The sequence below is a fragment of the Lacerta agilis genome, chromosome 1 (assembly GCF_009819535.1).
Source record: "Lacerta agilis isolate rLacAgi1 chromosome 1, rLacAgi1.pri, whole genome shotgun sequence".
Lineage (NCBI taxonomy): Eukaryota > Metazoa > Chordata > Lepidosauria > Squamata > Lacertidae > Lacerta > Lacerta agilis.
In genome coordinates, this window is record NC_046312.1 from 106,015,746 (window position 1) to 106,038,382 (window position 22,637).

General features: G+C 42.1%; 2 long non-coding RNA genes across 2 annotated transcripts in view; both read left to right on the top strand.

Moving 5' to 3' along the window:
• Positions 1-22,637, top strand: part of LOC117056091 — a 429,770-nt gene that overhangs the window by 205,274 nt on the left and 201,859 nt on the right. The window lies entirely within an intron of this gene.
• LOC117056092 lies at positions 386-21,763 on the top strand. The gene is made up of 2 exons (XR_004427690.1): positions 386-544; positions 21,360-21,763. It is a non-coding gene; the product is annotated as an uncharacterized LOC117056092 (long non-coding RNA).

Consider the following 22,637-nt stretch of genomic DNA (forward strand, 5'->3'; position numbering starts at 1 on the left):
TAACTCTGTGAGATTTTGAAAATCTCCAGAGGAATTATTTTATACCTTACTAGATCAACGACACAGTTGCTGCACTAGCCTAGCCTGTGGCAGATTTTGAGAATCTTGAAAGTAACCCTCCCCTCCCATGTCTGTTGTGGCGCAAAGCATTTTGTTGGCCTTAAAAAGAAACAATTTAGGGTTCAAGCAAACAAAAACAAACAGAACACCATGCAAATAGCCAATGTATAGATCAGAGCCCCAATGGAAGTTCACATTTGATTTCAGTAATGTGTTTGATTTGCACATCCAGAGACAGACCCACCACTGGCAGAACTAAGCGTAAAGTGACTGAAGTAAATGAATGTGGGCCCACTTAGGAGAGCTCTGTTGCAGCAGCCTCTGCTGTAGATTCATATTTCTCCTCAGAGCTAAAAATACCTTTATATTTGAAGACTCTCCTTTGAGTTTACATCCCTCAGGACGACAGCACTGAACTGCCTGGAGGGGCTTTTGTGAACAGAGAACTCACTAAATGTGATCACAACATACTTTACAGCATGAGGTGAGTCCCGGGGGAATCTCCCACATAAAATTCCTAAACACAGAGGAGAGGTAAAGCTGTCTGTCTAATCTATGGAAATTCAAGTTTCAGGAACTGTCAAACTGGAATTTTAAAGAATAAACTCACTTTAAAAGACCAGACTCCCCCCCCCCTCCAAGTAGAGAGCGAGGAAGCAGGGGGAGAAATGATGAGATTATCTTTCCCTAAATTTCATACCTAGTAATTACTGAGTATCCTACGCACCCAGATTACTTAGAATAAATTGTCAAAGTAAATTGGCTATTCTTTCAACATTGGTAAATTATTCTTCTATTGTGGATGCTTGCTTGATCATTCAAATACAGTAATTTTCATTTACTTAGTGTCTTTGACAATTTCGGAATAACTACTGTGTCATTACTTTAGAAACCTATTAGGTACTTGTTATTGTATGGAGAGCTGGTCCATCCAGGTTTGAAACAAGAGAATCAATGATCAGTAGATGGAGGTCATATAAAAAGTAACTCTGAAGTAAAATTAACAGGGCCCAGAAGACAGAATTAAATCTATAATAAGTATTATCAGTAGGCAAATTTCTTCAGCTTGATTCACATTTCACAGTGGGGTTAGGCGGATGCAGGGGAGGTCACCTGAGCCTTTCTAAATGTAACCATAGAAGGTATCTTGGCTTGGCTCCATTTGCTATTGTCCTATGTGACACCAAAGATTGTGCTCCGTATTATTTCCCTCCCCCCCCCACCTGAGAGAAAACCCAGAGATATGCCTCATGAGGCAGCTTTCATACAAAGGCCAGTACAGTATACCCTTCAGATATTTTGAACTACAGCTTCCATCGGCCCCAGACAACTTGGTCGTGTAGAGGGCAAAGGCTGGTACATAACATGTGCTTCACAGAGATGAATACGACTGCCGTGCTAGACTCACACGAAAGCTCATACCAAGAACAAACTTAGTTGGTCTCTAAGGTGCTACGGGAAGGAATTTTTTTTTAATTTTTTATTTTGTTTTGACTATGGCAGATCAACACGGCTACCTACCTGTAACAGATATTCACAGTTATATATAGAGCAGGGGGTATAGGGACCTTGAGATGTCACTGTTGCATATTACAGTAGCTAGGTTTGTGCAATGGCAGAAAAACACCATCCCTGGTTCTCCTGTACCCCTGCCATGACATTTAGCTGTAGTGGATTGGTGAATATATGCTAAAAACATGTGTTAAAAATTACTAAAAGGTGGCAGTGAGGCTTTGATAATGAAGACAAAGGACAAGACAAGGGACAAAGGCATGTTTGTCAAAATGTTTACTACTCCTTTAGGCTGCAATGCTGCTTCTAGTTATAAGTACATGCAAGGACGTTTATACCATACAGGGCAGTTTATTGCTGCTTCCTAAAGACTTCTTCTTGCACCACTTATGTAGGGTCTGAATGCATTGCTTGTGACAGTATTTGGTGCAATGGGCTAGTATGTCTAACTAAGACAGGGGAACTTGGATTCAAATCCTCCTCTCTCTAAGCTCAAGCTACCTCACAGGGTTGTTTTGATAATAAAAGGGATGAAGAGAAGTATGTACACTGTCCTGAGCTCCTCTGAGAAAGGTCAGGATGGGGTGTAATAAAACAAATATGGAACATAAGCATGTTAGTATTCCTATGGGTAACAGCAGTACTGCTGTGATAATGTGAACCTCCTCATGTGGCTAAGCAGATTTGGGTATTCTCAGAATGGCATAGGAAGAAGCCACAGGTAATGACATCCCAGCTTCTCTGGTAAAGTGTAAATTGGATACACAGATACCAGTAGGACTTAACAAGTGATCAAAGCATTTCAGGCAATATTATGAGTTGCTGTATACAATAAAATCTCTTAGCAATCAGGGGGCGATCCGTGACATGAGACATGATGAGACACACATTGCACCAAATACTTGAATGATTTTCAGCAACAGCTTGTAGAAAATTAGCTGGTGTCACCCCTGAAAGTAATGGTGATCATACTTATCACCATCCATTTTCTAATCTTCATAATCTTCGTAGGCATTCCTGCCGGCACTACTAGACACCCAACAAGAACAAAAGGACCTTTGTTTCCTTTGTGATGCAGTACTGGGTTAGGAAACAAAACTGGGCTACCAGACTTCAGCATCAGTGGATGATAAATGTCCTGTGTAGGATGGGGTAAAAGTTCCAGAGCTTGAAGTATTTCAGTCACTGTGGCAAAAAGAAAAGAAAAGAAAAAGCTAACTGATTTTCCCAGCCTAATGTTGTGGGTTTTGTTTTATTTCTTCTTGACTTAAGAAATATCTCAAGGAAGAGACAATAACCTTGGGCTTCCTCGACTGAAGCAGAGCTATTGCAAAGTGGAAGACAGCCTTGGGTGACCTCTTTCAAAGAGAGGATATTGTCAGGAAAGAGATACCAAATACTGTTCAGGAAAGCAGAGGGTGGGTGAGTGGGGGAGGATGGAGGCAAATGACTACATAATAGCCACTTAATGAAGAAAAACAAATCAAGTGCGTCTTCAGATTTCTGGACTTTGGGCAGATCAAAATGATGAAATGACATTTGAGAAGTTCCTACCCCACAATGTTAGAACTGAGAAATGTTTTGCGTCAGCTGTCTGATAACAAAATGTTACCCCTCAAGCAAAATTAGCCCGGTGTGCACTCTCCCAAATCTCACTCTCAAAAATTGTTTTGTGTTTTCTGGGTTTTCAAGTGCCCCTGTTCCCGTTTGATCAATTCAAGTGTGTTCAAAGGCTATGAAGCTCTTCCATACTCAGAGCAAGTGTGGAGACCATGTGCGGGAAACTTTGTTCCAATGTTAGGCAGGGCTTAATATAGTTATCATTATTGCGGCCTTTATATCTACATTACAATTTTGTCACCAGCTCAATGTAATATCTGAAAATTCCCTTAAAATAAAAACTAGCGAGTGTGTTATGAAATTACAGCCAGGACAGATGGCCAGATCCTGTCATTGGAAATAAAAGTAATGTTATAAGTGTATAACTCCATTGGGGAAATTGAGTACCATAATAAAGTAGACTTCCACTTTCCGCAATGAAATTCAATGACTGTTGAGGAGTTTAGGGTTTAGAAAATTGAAAAATGAAACCTTTGGTTTTTCGCTGCTGTTTGATGATGTGTAGCAAGTCCCTTTATGGACTGAGGCTAACATCCAAATAGTAACAAGCTTGCAGTGAATAGAGCCCACAGAGGATAAGCTACTAAATCTTGCAATAAAAGCTGTGTGATTTACAGTAAATTCCAGAGGGCTGACAGCACCACAGCTGAGGGCATAAACACTTCTTTCATGGCTGAGGCTTCAGTCAGCTCTGTCTGCTGTGAAGTACAATTGAGCAGTGAGGCATGCTGCTTACCAGCAATGACTTTGATAAATAACTAGGAAGTCCCACTGTTGGCTTAAAACTAGAAGTTGTTCAGTTGCAATTCTGCATTTGTCCTGCTTTAATGGGTATGGAAGTGGCTTTAGCTGTAATCTGTCAGTGATTGATTAGGCCTTCCTGAATCCCTTCTCCACTCAGTTTGCAGCTCCCTGGCTCTCCGCAGTTAAAAACAAAATTGGTACATATCTGATTGCCCTCTTATGAGGAAAGTAAACACTCTTAATTCTGCTCAAGTGAGTATGAGTTAAATGGCCACAGCTGATAAATTGTCGACAACAAGGCGACACGTTTTAACAATTGAGCACATCAGCACGTGTTCTCAGTCGGTCGTGCTGCAGTTTAAAATTCTAATCAGCATAAGGTATTTTATGTACGGGCAAAGAGGCCAAGAACAGAGAAGAATACCGAGGGTTTTGAACCGCCTAAGACTGAGCTCTCCAGACTCATGCAGAAGCTTTCTCTGTATAAACTGGGCATGGCATTAATTAAATACATGAACAAAGTCAGAAGGAAACCAATCTGTAGCAAGACCTTTTAAAAAGAGGAAACGCTGCTATATTTATGTGTGATTATTAATTTCTGGTTATCCTGCAATTTGGATACAATCTGTCCTGAGTTGGAAAAAACATTAAATCCTTAAGTATGTTTTAAAAGCAAGTGTAATGTGGCACTTTTGAGCTGTTCCCCCGCCCTTCCTAGTCACTGGTTTGTTCAAGCTGCTGTGATGTCATGGGATATTAATAAACATTCTAATTTTAAAAGTGCAAGGTATTGGCAGCAGACTATTGACAAACAACACACAGTGCAGAGAGTTGACAGGAACAGAATATTGACAAACCAGCAGTGAGACTTCTATGAGACAGCAATCTGGATGAGGGGGAAAAATGATGGAGGGCTTGCATAGAGGAGGAAATATGTCACAGAAAGAAATGGCAGAGGTAGGGATGCTACATAAACATGGAAGATGAGGTCTGGCAAGTGGAAGAGGTCCCAGGAGATGGAGGATCAAATAGACAAGGTGCCTAGAAGTAAGTTATCCAAAGGGTGGTGGATCTAAGGGGAAGGATGGGTAGAGAAGGCACCTGAAGGATGAGGGAAGAAGAGATGTATGAAGGAAAGGAAGGGAAAGGGGGGGGGAAGGAGAGTTGAGCACGATGGCAATAAAAATAGGGATATAATCAGGACTATGCACTATTTACTAGACACGTAGACAGCAGAGATTTGAAAGATGGCTAAGGAGCCAAAGCAGTGAGTGAGGGACTGAATTATGCATACCAAATCATCAAAACACAGCTTTATTTTATGATTCTTTAGTATGTTATATTATGTCACTCAACTGAATCAAGTCCTGCTAACAAAAACTGTATATAGATACTTATCAAGCTGATAATATTCCCAACCAAAAATGCAAATATAACCAACTTCTTCTATGAAAGCCAAAAGATAATCCTGCAGGCAGAATGTGATGGTTTGAAACATATAAAGGTGAGAAAAGCCCAAACAAATACTTGGTGACTTTTCCATTGTCATTGTAGGCATCCTCATATACTAGACACATCTGTTATGATTCCTAGAGCCACTAAACTACATACGTTAGCTCACCTGAAACAAAATGGCTCCCATCCTTCACTCTTTACACATACTACAGTGGGGTTTTTTTGGGGGGGGGGGCTCTTTATCACACTAGTTGTCACTCTCCAGAGCATAGCTGTCAACCTTCCCTTTTTTGTGGGAAATTCCCCTATCAGTACTATACTATATACTGATAGGGGAATTTCCCACAAAAAGGGGGGGGAAGGTTGACAGCCATGCTTCAGAGGATGGCCTCAGCAGCAAGGGTCCCAGTTACAGAATATATGATCTTAGACCAAAGTATTCACGAATGATGACAGGCAGATTGTAGCACAGTCCAAACAATCTGGGGTCAATATATAACAGGGAGGTCAGACAAGATACAACACAGCAAGTCAGGGAGGTTAAAATTAGGCACCAGGAGCTAGAGAGCTGTGTTATTTCCAGCAATTAGAAGGCTCTAACCACACTTGCTACTGATGAAGAAGCATCAGGAATGACTTACACACAAGCAGACTCCTTACTCATGAGTAGACCAATAGCTTTGGCCTATAGGTGCATTGCTCTTTAGCAGGCATAGGCAAACTCCAGCCCTCCAGATGTTTGGGACTACAATTCCCATCATCCCTGACCACTGGTCCTGGGATGATGGGAATTATAGTCCCAAACATCTGAAGGGCTGGAGTTTGCCTATGCCTGCTCATTAGCCTGGACCCAAAACTGTTGGCACCACTTCTGCTCCCTCCTTCCTCCTCCTTCCTCCAAGAGTTCCAGGGTTCCTCATCAGGTACCAAACCCAGAGGGCCCCTCAATGGGATCCTCAACATTGCACTCAGCATTGCCTGATCCTCAAGTTCCTCAATCTGTGGGGTGTCTGCTTCATCCTCTAAGGAGTTCATGCCTGGCACTAGGAACAGATGATGTTTTGGGCTTTATTGTTGTAAATACCACAGGGAATCAAATTTCTTCACCTTCCAGAAAATCCTAAGGAAATCAAAATCTGGCTGACTTTATGTATTTATATAACATTAAATTAATTTTTTCCTCCTCCCAGCTCAAAAAGTCCCAACTGTTGACAAACCTGAATTTTTGACGGAAAGATTTTAATGTTTATCCAAAGTGAACAGCAGTTTGTAATTCATACCCTCCCTTCTTTAGCAATGAAAAGGAACCATGACTCTGTGCAGAAGTTCATGCCCTTTCCATAAGATTATTTATGGCTTCTTACTCCACTGGGTGATAATCAGCATAGGATATATTTCTCACACTTTGAGTAGGCCACCTCAAAGAGCTATCAAGAAATGTAATAGCACCACACAAGAGCCACATGGTCTAGGTAGACTGTACGTCTTGATTCTAAAATAGTCTTTTCCCATTTTCGACCCTTTCTCTCTTTTTGAGCAATCAGCTTTGATTTCCCCCTCTTCTTCATCCTTGAAACTGCCCAGATCTCATGACCCACATGCATTGAATTGTTCCATTGTTGCTTTTGGACTTTTTACTGTGACAGAATAGCAAAGAAATACTTCAGGGAACTGAGAGTGTTGTTTTAATGTTTGGGAGAGAAAAAATCTCTCTCTGCCAAGGATTTAGAAAATATTGTGCCCGTAAGCATACATCAAAGAGATTTGCATACCTGAAAAACAGCAATTTAAGCAGGAAAAAATGTAATGCTGATCAGAAATGACTAGTTAATAAATTTAGCTAGCAGCTGTGCTTTCTCCCTGGGTTTGTACTCAGGATTTAACACAAGTTTGTTTGAGCCAGAAGTAGTAAGCACTGAGAAAATGAGAAGCATGTCAAAATTAATACAGATTTAATGTCCAAGACAACAGTATGGATAGTGATGATAGTAGAGACATGCTTGTTTTGCCAGGCTTTTTGTGTGCCTTGCCATTATGGATGCTTGAGAAAGTCAATATTTGCAAATTCCTGATCCAAACTTGATGTGATCTGAATGGACCTGATCCAAACCTCCTAGATTCATATACAGATCTGAAGGTAGCTATCCATTGGATTTCATGCTTCTTGGACATCAAGGTGCAGTTCTCAGCTTGAAAACCATATCATAACCACATCTTTAAATGCAGATTTTCATGTGGTTTCAAAACAAAAAAGAACCCCCCCCCAATTTCATGCAGAAATAGGATGGAATAGACGTATGTAAAAGTGCCAGGGACTGAAAATCAAACTGACTTGTCTATCCCTATTTACCATGTGATCTTCTTCAAGTTTATGCAGAAGTTAAGACCCATAGTGTTCAATGGGGGTTAGTGCCAGAAAGGTGTGCAGTAAATTGCAAACTTGTTTTTCTAGTTTTCTTTGCTGTTGATATGAATTGTTGTTCCAGTTATTAATTGTATTCTATTGCCGTGGTTTCCTTGTATATTGTTTACAACTATTGTGAGCCATCTCTAGGGGCCTTGTTGTTGAAAGACAAGCTAGGAAAAAGCAACAATGAAAGTAATACTGGACACATTGTATACACATTGTGCTATATCTTCATATATGTGGGGTTGTATCCAGAATAGGAGAGAAATTCAACAAACTACTGTGGCAATCATGCTGTCAGTGCAAGCATTTCAGCTTGCTAGTCAGAAAAATCCTCTCCCTCTTCTCCCTGCACACTAGTTCCTAATACAGAAACAAACCAAGCTGTGTTCCAAAAACACCAACATCCCCATATCCATATTTAAAAACATACCAACAAATCAAAGGCTAGTGCCATGTTTGTGCAAAGTGCCTTCTGATGGATCCACCTGCTCCATTGACTGGTCCTGCTTGGCATACCTAACCATGGCAGGCAGCAGCAGTATTCCGAGCAGTGCCAGCTTGCTAGGCCTAGCTACCATTTAAATTTCTCACAATGCCCCAGATCAACATTATGTAGAGATATTAATGTGGAAAAAGCTAGACCCAAATGCCTTGTGATGCTCTAATCTCTGAAGAATGTTTAAAATGTGGGGATAGGACATGTGCTAGGTAGGCTAGAGTCCTGGCAGCTGCCCAAAGATGCCAGGAGCTGATGCAGACTCTGAGCAAATTGCAGGAACTGTTTTCTCCCCCATTTAGACCCAGGCCTACCTGGAACTGAGCTGGACAACCATTCTTGCTTAACATCCTTTTGGATTGTTGAGTTGAATTGTTGAGTTGGAAGGGACCACAAGGTCCAACTCCCTGCAATGCAGGAATCTCAACTAAAGCATCTATGACAGATGGCCATCCATCTCTGCTAAAATAAACCTCCAAGGAAGGAAAGTCCACCACTTTCCAAGGGTGTCTCACTGCTGAGGAGCTCTTCCTGGTGTTTAGTCAGAATCTCCTTTCTTGTAACTTGAATCAATTAGTTCAGGTCCTACCATCCTATCATATTCCATGAGAAAGCCTTTAGATGTTTGAAGATAGTTATCTATCTCCTCTCAGTCTCCTCTTTACCAGGCTAAACATACCTAACTCACTGAACGGTTTCTTATGAGGCTTGGTTTCCAGACCCTTGACCATCTTGGTCACCCTCTGCACATGTTCCAGCTTGTCAATATTCTTCTTGAACTCTGGTGCCAAGAATGGGACACAGTACTCCAGGTGTGGTCTGACCAAGGCAAAATAGAGTGGTACTATTATTTCCCTTGATCTGGACACTATACTTCGGTTGATGCAGCTTAGAATAACATTCACTATCTTTTGCTGCTGCACCACACTGTTGACTCATGTTAAGCCTGTGGTCTACTAGAACCTCTAGTTCCCTTTCACATGTACTACTGGCAAGCCAGGTGTCTCTCCCCCCCCCCCCACATCTTATAGTTATGCAGCTGGTTTTTCCTGCCTAACAGCCTTACATTTCTCCCTATTGAAATTCATTTGTTAGTTTGGGCCAAGTTCTCCAATCTGTTATGGTTATATTGGATATTGATTCTGCGGCATTAGCTATCTGTCCTAGCTTGGTGTCATCTGCAGATTTGATGAGCATTCCCTCAATTCCTTCATCCCAAGGTTGGGATATAAATTTATTAAACAATAAAATAAAATAAATACAGACTAGGCATTCTGAACGACCTGTGTTAGTTCCCATCTTCAAAGTTGTATGGCAGCTGAGATCTCTAGGTCCATATTCTGGATTGATTGATTTCTTTACAGTGATACCCCGGGTTACGTAAGTGATCCATTCCGGGTCGCGGTACGTAATGCAGGCGTGCGCATCACGAACACACAAAGACCCGGAAGAAGCGCGATTTGAGCACTTGTGCGCATGCGCGAAGTGTGCAGAACGTTTCTGTGCATCCGGGGGTTGCGCGTGGGTCACGCATGCTCTGTAAACACTTCTGGGTTGTGGACGTTCACAACTCGAATGTCCGCAACACGGGGGGTACGTAACCCGGGGTTCCACTGTATTTTAAAGAAATGAATGGAAGCTACAAGCCAAAGATTACCATTAAGCCTAGAATATGGGTTATATGGGAAGGAAATCTCTGTGATTCCAATGTCAGGCAGAGATATCATGCCTTCCTACAAACAAACAAACAAACAAACAAACCCTGGCATGTATCGACTGAGGCTGGCCAGTCATGTCAGCAGGGCTGGCTCATGGCAAGTGATCCTCAAGAAGAACCATCACATTTTGTTTGATAGGAAAGTGTTTGCCTCATGACAGGAACTTAAGCAGTGTTTAACTAGCTGTTACACTGGTAAAGCACACATACCAAAATAACACCCAGCACCATCTTTTTCATTTTAATATAAAAGTTAACAAATAGAAATTAGCAAGGAGAAAAAGATCAAGTAAAAATGCAATACTGTGATTATTTGGTGTCTCTTTGTTTGGTAGGATATTTTAGTGTCATTTTAAGAGGTTTTCCCCCCAGTCTTTTTTAAAATAAAAAATGCTCTCTTCTCTTAATTGGAGCAGCCACTTAATCAGCATGACAGACTGTCCACTGATAACCCAATTAACAGGCTTCTACTGTCATTATAAAAAAATATCACTGTAATAATAAATTGTAATTGTTGTGTGCTTCAGCCTGGAGACCTTTTCAAAAAGATTATTAAAAAAAGGAAGAAAGTGGAGAGTTTGAGTCCTGTGAACTCCTGGGTTATTGCTCTGTCTTGCAACAAGGAGAAATTCAAAAACCTAAAAAGTCTCTCTATGATGCTTTGCCTGTATCTGCCTAATTTTGATACATTTAAGAACAGAATCCTAGGCATACCTTCTTGGAATTAAGCCTTCGCTGGATTCATAGGACTCATTCCTAGGTGAATCACAGGATTGCAGCTGTGAGAGATTGAGGGCATGTGGGTGCACTCTTGGCTCCACTCCCACGCTTGGATCACCATTGCCAAGTTCATTGTCTTCCGTGCATTGGAAGCTAAACTTCTGCAGAGGAGTGCCCTGTGCTTGCCACATGAGCTGGAACCCTGATGTTCCGGGGATTTCAATACCATGGGGAACCTAAGCGAGTAGAAAAGTTTCCACCGCAGCAGTAGTGTGCCCTGCCTGGGGACACACCATTTGCCTAGGTTGCTCACAACAAAGCCAGTCTTTTATGAATTCCCTTTTCTAATTCCTTGCAGTAAGAAGAGCCTATGTTGAAGGGGGATCTTTACCCACAAGTAAATGGTTAAGAATACCATGGTGTTGGGGCCAGCTCTTCCATTAGGCAGTGTAAGGTCATTGTCTTGGGAAGCAATGTTGGGGGTGGGAATAGAGCAGTGGAGGCTGGTCTGTTAGGGCAAATGGGGGCACTGCCCAATGACCACAGTTTGCTGTTAGCAAGACCCTCCCCCACCTACCAGCCTATCAGCTTCCTCCTCATTCTCACACTACTGAAGAACTCAGCAGTGAGGAGGATGGGGACAAAACTAGAATTGGTTGGCTGTGCCTGCCATTGGCCTCTCTACTTTCCTTCTGTTGGCCTCTCTACTTTCCACCCAACCTATCCCATTGGGCATTAGTCACCAAAGCAGCAGAGGCAGCCCCCCATATTTCCTTCTGAGCCCCCCAGGTATTGCTTTTTGTTGGGTATAGCAGTGCGTGTGCCACAGGCCTTTCAAATACTCCTATGATAGGCTGCTGTCCTTGGGTACAGTGTAGGATGTTGACAGTGTTGATGTAAGATTCAACCGTACATGGAACTAGTGTGTTTGTATGCAGGGTGTGTGTGCCATCTTGCCCTTTGTCTTCAGCAGCAAAATGTTTTTTTTTAAGAATCAGTTTGGTAGGGACCACCCCCAGAACAAAGCCATTCACAAAAAGTCACCTGATCCTTACTGAAATGGCACACTTGTATTTCTGAAAAGCCCAGCATCCCCATTATGTAGCCAAACAGAGCACACCACCCTAGAAAATACAGTAGCAGAAGTAGAGAAAAACACACACACACCAAATGTGCTCCTGAATGCAATAAATCATCTTCGGCTCAAAGCAAATGAAACGGTCCCAAGCTATTCCCCCAAATGACAAGTACATCTGTAGTCTGGCAAACAAGGCTGGAGAAGAGCTCTGTATTGTTTTGCCCTTCTGAGGGAAGGCCCAGCTCCCCCAACTCAGGGATGCGGAGGACTGCAAGCCTAGAGATCTCCCTTTGTTGTAGCAGGAGATAGGTCATTAAGCAGACCCTCAGGAATACAGCTACAGTTATTAATTAGGGCTTAAGGGCCCAGTCCTGTGAAGTGTTGAGCATCTCGGTGGGATGCCAAGCGGAGCTGAAGTCACAGGAGGCTGGTTACCTGCCTTTAGAATCAGGGCCTTCAGTCTTAATAAGAAGTATTTCAATGGTGCTTGCTGGGCAGGAAGCAGCTGGTGCAACAGAGAAAAGCACACTGTGTGTGTGTGTGTGTGTGTGTGTGTGTGTTGGGGTGGGGGGATTTTAAATGGCTCCACTAATGATATTCTATTTAACTGATTTAAAAAAGAATCCCCTAATGAAACAGACGACAGAAAGGATGGCTGGATTAATTCTTACAGTGCCCCCCAAAACACTAGTTACCTAGCTATTAACTAGTGAGTTGGGTACTATGAGACTTGGACACTATAACCTCAGTCCAAATGCATGAAGTCAAGCAGCCTATTGTTTTGTTAATTTCTACTTTTCAAAGTTAATTTCTTTACTTTTTTTTAGTATTAGTCATGCATTACGAGAATTAACATAAAGGTGATAATGCATGATCTTTATATGCTGTCCTATTAAAATGAAGCTATTTTTAATACTTTTAAGAGGCCTATCAGAAAACACAATTTATATCCTCAAAGTATATTTTGTCAGATTCAAGTATAATTTTTGCATTCATATTCTTTTATGAATTTTAATGGAGACACTTAAATTGTAATTATTCCTCTCAGCTCAAATGCAGGTAACAAATGGAATTCAATCAGTGTTTGCGCATAATGACCATCATTAAGAGAGAAATAATAATGACATTCTCTCTGCATTAAACTTGCAGACTCTTTACACAATGATCTGAATACCATTATTGATCTCCATGGAGATATGCAATTGTCACCTATTCTGCATAATATCTGAATGTTAAATACATTTGTTTGGAACAAATATTTTAATGAATACAGTCAGTTCCACTTAATTAACTATCTGATAACTGAATATTTTTACTTAATAATTCAACACGGAACATCAAAATTGTCCTTTTAGAAATCAAATGCACTTGAGATGAGACAGATATTCATTTAAATTTTCATAAAAATGTATATAGAGTTTAGAATCTCCCATGGAATCCTTTAAAGTCCATGTGTGTAAGAGCACCAGTTAAGTATTTCAATAACATTTTCTTTATCCTTTGTTTATTACCATCTCTTAGAAGTCTGCAAGTGAAATTCATGTTGCTATCAAAGTAACTATTTCATTTACATTGCCCACTGGCATGTGATTGTAGTGTTGTTCAAGTGGGCTTGGTTACCGGCATTTGCCTTTTCAAAATGGGGTCTTGCAGCAACTTTACAAAGTGCATAGTTATATGGGCTTTGCCAGCAGACATTTTGGAACATGAAGCAAGGAGACATAGATCACCCTGACTCCGTTTTTTTATTATGTCATTAATTACTATAAACCTTCTGACTTCAAAGAGACCTTAGTTTTGAAAGGGTTTTCAAAATCATAAGTACCGCGGAATCTTCGGCAGTCATAAAAAGAGTGCACTTTTATGTATAGATAGGAAAATATTAATATCCATTTGCTTTGAAAGTCCCCATCCCACATTTCCCTTTACTTTGTTAAGCTTGTTTCCCATGTGTTTGGATAGAAAAGGCGACAGACAAAATCTTGCCACATCACACCAAGTATTTAATAGGTTTTGTACTGTAGGACAAAACAAAGCTCCCTTTCAGAGACTATATTTCCTCCAAGCCAAGTTCAGCTTTAGAATTTGTTTTCTGTTCCAGAGAAGAAAAAAGGACCGGCCATTTGCCTTTCTCCTACTCCTTCCATACTCACATATTTTATTTCATTGACCATTTGTAGCAACATATGTGACAATCAGGTTTTTGTTAAGACAATTTTGGAACAGATAACCAATGCATTATTGTAAGAAGGCCAACCTCCATATGGAGGCTCAGCCTTGTATATGAAAGCTCTTATTTTTTACATGTCCCACAACCTGCTTCTGAACCAGGGTTCAGAAGATAGAGTATCTATCTAAGATAGAGTACATTGAAAGAGCTCGCTGGAATTGTTTTACCCCTTCACTACTACAGCCTGCTTGCTTGCTTGCTCACCCACCAGTCACTCTAGCCAACAATAATGGTGAGAATGAGGAGAAGTAGATGCTACTGCCTGCTTGCTCATTGGCTCCCCCCCCCAGCAGCCAGCGTAGTGGAAATAATGATGAGGAAAATGTGCAGCAGCTTCTGGTGATTATGGCAGTGAGGAGGTAGACTTACTGAGGGAGTGGGTCCCATGGTCAGTGTCATCACCTAGGACCTTCCAAAACCTGCAACCTACACTACTCTGAACCTTTCCAATCACGCTCGAAACATAAAGAGGTGTGAGTTAAAAAGGGGTGTGGTCATTGCTTACAGAATGGTTGATAGGGATCATAGGACCTTGGAGGAAAAGGTGGGATACAAATACAAACAAACAAACAAACAAACAAACTGTCCAAAGTGACCATAAATGAGCTGTTAGTTTTGTTTCTGCCATGGGTGGACCATTTTAATGGACCACCAAAATTCTGCAACAGCAGTGTGGTGTTGGCTGGTTCCAGAATTTGGTTGCCTTTACTTCCTCTCCTTTGTCTTGTGTGGGAGTTGGTGTTTCCTGCAACAGGGGCTGGACATTGTGATTAAGACTTCAGCCTTGCAATTGTGTTTCCTTGCTGTATCAAAGATCCTACTTCTGAGCAGCTGACTTTACTATGTGACCTTCAAAGACACTCTCAACCTTGTGATACAAGAAAAAGAATTGAATGCCCATAGCCTTAAAAATGCTACATTGGAATGTTACAGAACTCAGTGTGGTGGTGAATTAAATGACTCTAAAAATATTAATACTTTCCAGACTACAATGATATGTTTATCATAGACTACTTAATCAGGCTCCTTTTATGCCACATCCAGGCTGGGTGGCACTGGCAGTATTTGTATATCTATACACTCGATCACTTCCCTTTATATTATACAGTGTACATGACATTTCCTGGACGAATGCAGAGTGTGTTTACTATACTACCACTTGATCATTATCTTGGGTTAACGGCCACTGTGCACCCTCCTCCTTCCTCATTATTATGGTGGCCGGATCCCAGCAATTGATCACTCTCCTAGCTCTGTCCAACAGCTCTTTGGGTGGGAGTTCTGTATCTGTTTGTTATGTTTGCTTTGTGAAAGCAATAAAGTATACAGAAAATGGACAATCATTTTCTCTATTGTTTGTCAGGGGAGGGGGGAAGATCCTTAAAACAAAACAAAACAAAACAAAACAAAACAAAACAAAACAAAACAAAACAAAACAAAACATATTTTTGCCAAGCTAGAATGGGGTAGCTGAGGGGAAATCAAAGTGTATACATACTGTAGACAGAAAATTCTGACAATGTTAAGGAATGAAAATTCAATATTCTATCTATCTGTCTACCTATTCACACACACACACACACACACACACACACACACACACACACGTGTACATGCATGTATATATACCACCCCAACATTATTATTTATAGTAATAGCTACCCACCCTTCATCATAAGATCCCAGGGTGGGTTACTTCTTTAAAAAAATACAGCAAAACAAATGAAACAACCCCATTCCCAAATACCATATAATACATTTATATAATACAGACAATACAAAACCAAAGGGCATTTTGGGGGGACACTATCACTAATAGTTCAACAGTCTGGAAGTCAGATTTATTACCAACAGAGGCCTTGATCTTCTACCCCCAAACAGGTGCTTGACAAGAACAGAGTTGGCAGGTACAGATTACCAAACGGTTGTGCCAGTCTCTCCCCTCCGCATGGCATTGCTGAGGCCCCAAATACCCTCCCTGTTAGACATGCCTCGTAAAGCAGCACATTCCATTTCCGTGGTGCTGCTCAGCATCCCTAACCTCCTCTAGGAAGCCCATGGGGTGAGTGGTAGTGCCACTACTGATGATAGTGTTCAAGGAAGAAATGTATTTACTAAATTGAATTTTGAATGGGATAGCAAAAAGATTGCCATAGGCCGGGGGTCAGCAACCTGCGGCTCCGGAGCCGCATGCGGCTCTTTTACACGGCTGCCGCGGCTCCGGGGCGGATACGCCCGCCCACTTCTCCAGCTGGCAGCGACCGCCCTCCGGAGGCTGAGGGCGCTGCTCAGGGGCGTACCCAGGATCACCTGGCCTTGAACAGCGGGGCAGCGGGGCTCGGAGGCGGTGGGGACGCAGTAGAGGTGGCGCAGCTCAGCCGAGGGCTCTGGCGGGGAGCGCGCCTCAGGCGCGCACGCTCCTTCGGGAAGAGATGGAACTGGGCGAGCGGGAGGGGGAACTTTGAAGACCCCGCCTCTGCCTCCGAAGCAGGCGCCCATGGGAGAGGCCGCCCCCCGAGCCTGCCTGGCGGGACCAACCCTGCCCAGCTCCGGGAGTCTTCCTAGCGTGGGAGGCGGCCTTGGGGCGGACAGGGGAGCTCCAGGGTCGGCGGGTATGTGGGACCCCGCGGCATCCAGAGGCAGCTGGGAGCTGGGACAGGATGGGGGCAGGAAGGGGGACTTCAGACGCGTCCCCGCACGGGCACTGGAGGCCAGGACTCCTCGGCTGGGTCGTGGGACCGCGGGGGAGGGCTGGCCACGGTTCCTCTCGGAAGGCTGCTGGCTGCTGAGTCGAGGCGACGACGAGGTAGGCAGCTGCGGGCTGGGCCAGGGGCGGCGGGTGGCGGGCGAGGGGGGAAGCCCTCTTTTTAAAAATGGTTGAGGAAGCGGCACCTGTTTCCCTGCTGCTGCCTCCTTCACTCCTGGTTCCGCTCGCAACCTCAGACTGCGCTCTCGTGGGCGCGCGTCTCTCTCCGCCCTGGAGCAAGGCCGGGACGTTTTGCAGTTTTTCCTCTGTCCTGAGTGTGTGTTAGGGGAGCCTTGACAAAGCACCTGTTGGCGTGGAAGAGAGGAGTCCTAACTTGGATCTGTGTTCATGTGCAAAATCTATCGCCATTGTTATTAAGGAGGCAGGGAACTCCCCTAAAAAGGTTTGAACACTACGAACTACTACAGCCACCTGTATGCAAGTCAGCACAAACATCACAGGCTTCTCTGGTGCAATTCTGTGCTTTATTTAGCAAGAGAGGTGGTTGGAAGAGGTGAACATAGCCTCTGGTCTGGAATATTAAGGGTAAAAGACACTAAGATTATTGTAAAAGCCAGCAGTCTTCAATAAGACATGGGACAAACATTTAACACAAGTGTGCAGTTGAGGACTCATTTTTTTTTTAAAAAAAAACAACAAATCAAATATTTGTATGCTGTTGCAACCTACCTTGGATCAGGCTGTGACCTGGTAGTGGTCCCCAGGGTGGATAAAAATGGATTATTATTATTATTGGATTTTTTTAATTTAAATCGGATTTTTTAAATTTAAATCGGATTTTTAAAAATAAAATGCAGTGTTATATTTGTTTTAAATGTTGCAATGGTTTTGCGGCTCCCAGTTTTTTCCCCCCCTTCTGAAACGGGTCCAAGTGGCTCTTTTGGTCTTAAAGGTTGCAGACCCCTGCCATAGGCAGTGGGGAGGACTGATATAATCCTACCAGTTTAGTTCATGTTGTTGCATACGGGTGAAACAACCGTATCATTTACAGCGGGGGAAAGGGGGAAGGAAAGGGTAAAAAGAATCACAAGATAGAAGATTTATTAGTACTTGCATTTAATGTTATTGTAGCCTAGTGTAACTGTGTGTTAGAGCAGGTCCAATCACTTTCATTTATCATAAAACAAAAATGGAAAAGAAAGCAAGTCAGGAAACTTGTTTTTTTGCTTGCTCTTCTATAGGGGATTCTATACTTGATACTTGACTTGGGCTATTTTTCATTTTGTATTTTATAATGCCAAGATTGTATGGGGTGCCATCTTTATTGCAACTATTTTCAGTGGCTTGCAGCAATCCCAGTCTCAGTGACATTACAGTGTATAAAGCCCATAGTAAAACAAAAGACAAAAATGTAGAGTGTGATTTTGCCAACATCGTCACATCATCTTAAGGCAGCAGAAAATTACTAAGAATTGAAAATCCTTGAATATTTCCTCATTTGTTATGACAATTCTATCAAACAAAAACGAATATGTTACTTGCCCTTTCCAAACAGATCTTTGTTTTTTGTTTTTTGGTTGGTATCTTTCTGTCATTTTCTCAATTATTCCAGCTTTAAGAAATTAGTGCTCAATAATCATGAGATGGACTGTGTAGGGTCACTTCGAGGAGAGTGACACAAAGAGAGAGAGAATTAGCTGTCCATCCACAGCAGAGTTCTGGAGTTCTGAATAAAGGACTAGTCAGAGGCATCATTTGAAAGTTTTTCTTGGATGGAACTTTGCAAAGCCAAAGAAAGGTCTACTACATTTAAAACAAGAATGAAGAAAGAAGAGACACCAAATGTAAGCGGTTTCTGTGCATCTTAAGGGCTAATAGAGGAACAGAAAAATAATACAGTCATTCAGATTGCAACACAGGCTGTGCAATGAAGGAAAGAAAAACCAGTAGCTAAACTGAGTCCATTTGTGGTTAATAAAAATATATACATACAGAAAAGCAGTTTAAGGGCAAATTAGCCCAGTGGTATAACCCATGCCTTGTGTGCAGAAGGTCCCAGGTTCAATCCGTACCATCTCACAGATCAGGTGAGAAGAAAGGCCTCTCTCTGCCTGGGGCCCTGGAGAGCTGCTGCCTGTCAAGGTAGTCAATATTTATTTACTAAAACCATTTCTCTACTTCCCTTCACTGGTAATACCATGGCTGTTCAAAACAATAGAAAAGCATTTTTCATAAAGAACATGTTAAAATACAATATCTGAAGAAGTGTGCATGCACACGAAAGCTCATACCAAGAACAAACTCAGTTGGTCTCTAAGGTGCTACTGGAAAGAATTTCCTATTTTGTTTAAAATACAAAATTCACAGTAAAACTAGCCAGTTCTGCCAAAAGAGCATAGCATGACTAAAGCAATGATAAGAACGATAATCTCACCATGTTGTTGTTGTTGTTGTTGTTTGTTGTTGTTGTTGTTTCAATACTGCTCTTCATCCAAGGATCACAGGGCAGTTTACAATATAAAAACACAAAGATACATAACATAATAACCAACAACAACAACAAAATCTTCCCTGCAGTTTGATGGACCATATATTTTTAAATTAGCTAAATGCCTATGTCAGGGAACTGCCTCCTGGCTCACTGAGGGGAACGGATCCTGTTAGCTTACAGAAAGCCCCAACGCCTTTTGAGCAGAAGCACCTCTTCCAGCGCGAAGAGTAGCCACACCTCCAGTGGGGAGGAAGGGGAAGGGGCCAGCCGGGAGAGGAGAGGGCTCGGAGATGCTGCTGAGAGCCCCAGCACCTCACCTCATCTGGCTGGTCAGGAGGGAAACACGCCAGTTCCGGTGCCCCAATTGCGCAGAGGGGTGAAACGCAAGGAGGGTAGGAGGAGATTTGGGGTGCCGAAGCTCTTATGTTGGGGAAGGAGCTGGAAGGGGCCACTCCCGGATTCTGCCAGCGACTGAGACAGACATGCTTTTCGTAGCTCTGCACTGTAAATAATTTTGCACAATAAAACTGTCAAAAGACTGTTTGGGTTCCTGCTTCGTCACTCGTAAGCACCATCACACGAACCTCACAGCCTGCAATAACATAAATGTTCTAGCCTGGCGCCTAAAGATATATAAAAAAGGTGGCAGATGAGCCTCTCGGGGGAGAGTATCCCACGAGCGTGGAGCCACTACAGAAAAGGCCCATTCTCATGTTTGCTGCCCTCTGGACTTCTCCTGGAGGAGGCACAAGAAGGGAGTCAGGTGATGATTGCAGGGTCCGGGTTCTGCAGGAGAGGGGATCCGACAAATGCCATTCTATCAGATGGTTCGTTCTGCATGATGTCAGAATTGGGTCTTAGTGTGGTGGCACTCCCTCCTTTTGGAACACCCTCCCGTTATGTATCGGAAAGGCACCTTCTTTATTGTTTGTGTGACACCTGCTAAAGACATTCCTCTTTCAATAAACCTTCTAAATGGAGATCTTTAGCTCAAGTGGAGCCTCCAATGGATTTAAATAGCTTAGTTACTAAGAGGGGGTGAGGCTTCTTTTGTTGAATATGTGTAAAAAAATTTTTTTAAAAAAGGAGTGAATAGTTTATGTGCATGAGCTGTTGACACACACACACAGGTAATTGTTTTTATATATGCAATTGTTTTAATTGCTATTATATATGTAACTGTTTTTATGTAATTTTTTTAAAAAAATCACTTCATAATGCTTCATGGGAAATAATTCATATAGGAAATAAACAAATAAATAATATGTTAACCAACTTGCAGAGTGGCTGTTTGGCAGAGAGGCTCATTGGTGGTGGTCTTGCGGTAGAAACCTTATCCTCACCAATCCCACAGTCAAGTCAAGTCAAGTCAAGTCAAGTCAAGTCAAGTACTTTATTATGGTCATAGACCAGCATAAGCAAAACATCTAAATAAATAGCATAACAGTATGAATCTAAGCGAATAATTATTAAATAAATAGGAACAAGAACCAAATGTAGATTTAAACATATACATAGAATACTTAATTAAGCATAGTAATGGGTGAGTAAAAATTTATAAGAAAAATTAAAAGATTGGTTAACACAGCTATATGGGGTGGGCTTCAGAACTGTGGATCTAACAATATGGGCCTACAGTTTAGGATTGAATTGTAGCATAGACCATTCTTCGTCGAATATCTGTCATGGCAGCGCAAAATCTGGTGACTGAATATGTGACTTCTGGGCTCTTGTCCTGTAGTAATAGGGAGATGTTGTGTTGTTCTGAACGTCCAGGAAACTTATATAAGATGGGTTGGATAAACCTAGTTCGAATGTCTACCTGTATATAATACTGGCTGGGAAGAAGGGCATGCTCTGTTGTTTCCTGCTGCCCAGAGCCACATGGACATATCCTTTCCTCATAAGGTATCTTTCTATAATGGCCTTCTTGAATTGTTGAAGAGAGGGCCTGACAACGGGCCAAAGTGAAAGCCCTTCATTGTTTAGGTATTTCGAGATTAGCTATGTATAACATTTGGGAAGTCAAGTTTCACTATAAAATTTTGGGGGACCTGGCTAGGTCTACCTGTCATTCTATATCAACCACACATTGTTTAATGTTTTTTCAATCCCACAGTTATCCCACATGGCAATTTGGATCTGGGAGCATCCATCCTGCGCAGCTGTCCTGGAGCCAATTTTGTGGTGTTAAGAAAATCCCCCAAATCCTCATGGCAAGCCGCAATTACAGATAAATTGTTTTGTGCCTAGAGCCTGCCACAGAGAAAATAAAATTAAAATGGCCTCTTTCATGTGTACTGACCCCGACTCTTCACTCTAAACTCTGCACTGACTTGGCACTGAACATTCGGGCAATGTTCACACTGCATCAATTTTTTTTGCCTACAAACCTTTGGGAGATAAAGCAAAGGGGTTGGGTGTGGGTTGAAGGCTGGTAACAGCTGCACATAGACACAAACAACTTGCTCACCTTATTTCCGTGGTGTCAGCATCTCTCCCCAATCTGAAGCTTCAAAATGATCTTTTAAAAAAACCAAAACAAATAAAAAACACTGAGGGAAATTTGAGACAGGTTGAAATCTCAAGTTGCTAGAACTCAAATAGCAGGGTTTTCCTCCTCTCTATCCCTGTTCCCTTCCTAATTCATTAAACATCTGGGGGCGGGGGTGGGCGGGCACCAGTTTGACAAAATCTTTTCTTGAAGAACCAACCACCCTTTCAAAGCTACATGATAATCAAAAAGTGGCACACCTCATCGCACCCAATTTGGGAAATGTTAATTGCAAGAGCCTAAAGGAGAACTGATCTGATCTTTTGCTCATCAAAAAACAAGGAAAAAAACAAGAGGGAGAGAAAACACATCCTCAACACAAATGTCAATTTGTATAGCTTTCAGTCAAATTACTATTAAAACAAATTGGTGTAAAGAGAGGGGTGCAGCATCTCTTGTGTCTAACAGGTCAACTGGTACATGTGAAGGATCAAAGAATTAATCCCAAGATGTTCACACACAGCAACAAGTTCTGCATACACTGCTACTCTCATAACCCTCACCCTCACTGTTGAGGAGAATATTAAAGCACACCCCCTTATATGCTTCCAGCTATTTAGTGGGGAAAACAGGCCAAAAGTCTCTGGGGCCCCTGTGTTTGTAGATCAGGGTAAGTGTGGGTCACTTCAGAGAGAGGAATCTGCCTGAAGGGCATTTGTAGATTACAAACTCACCAGCATGACTCCATGGCCATATATCTGAGATGCATATTTTTGGCACAAACACATTGCCAATAAAATGATACTCTAAAGACAACTCTTTGAATACAAGATAGGCAAGTGTGACCCGATGTTAATTATAGCCATCAATTATGCTTGTGTAGTACAATAGAGATCATGTCAT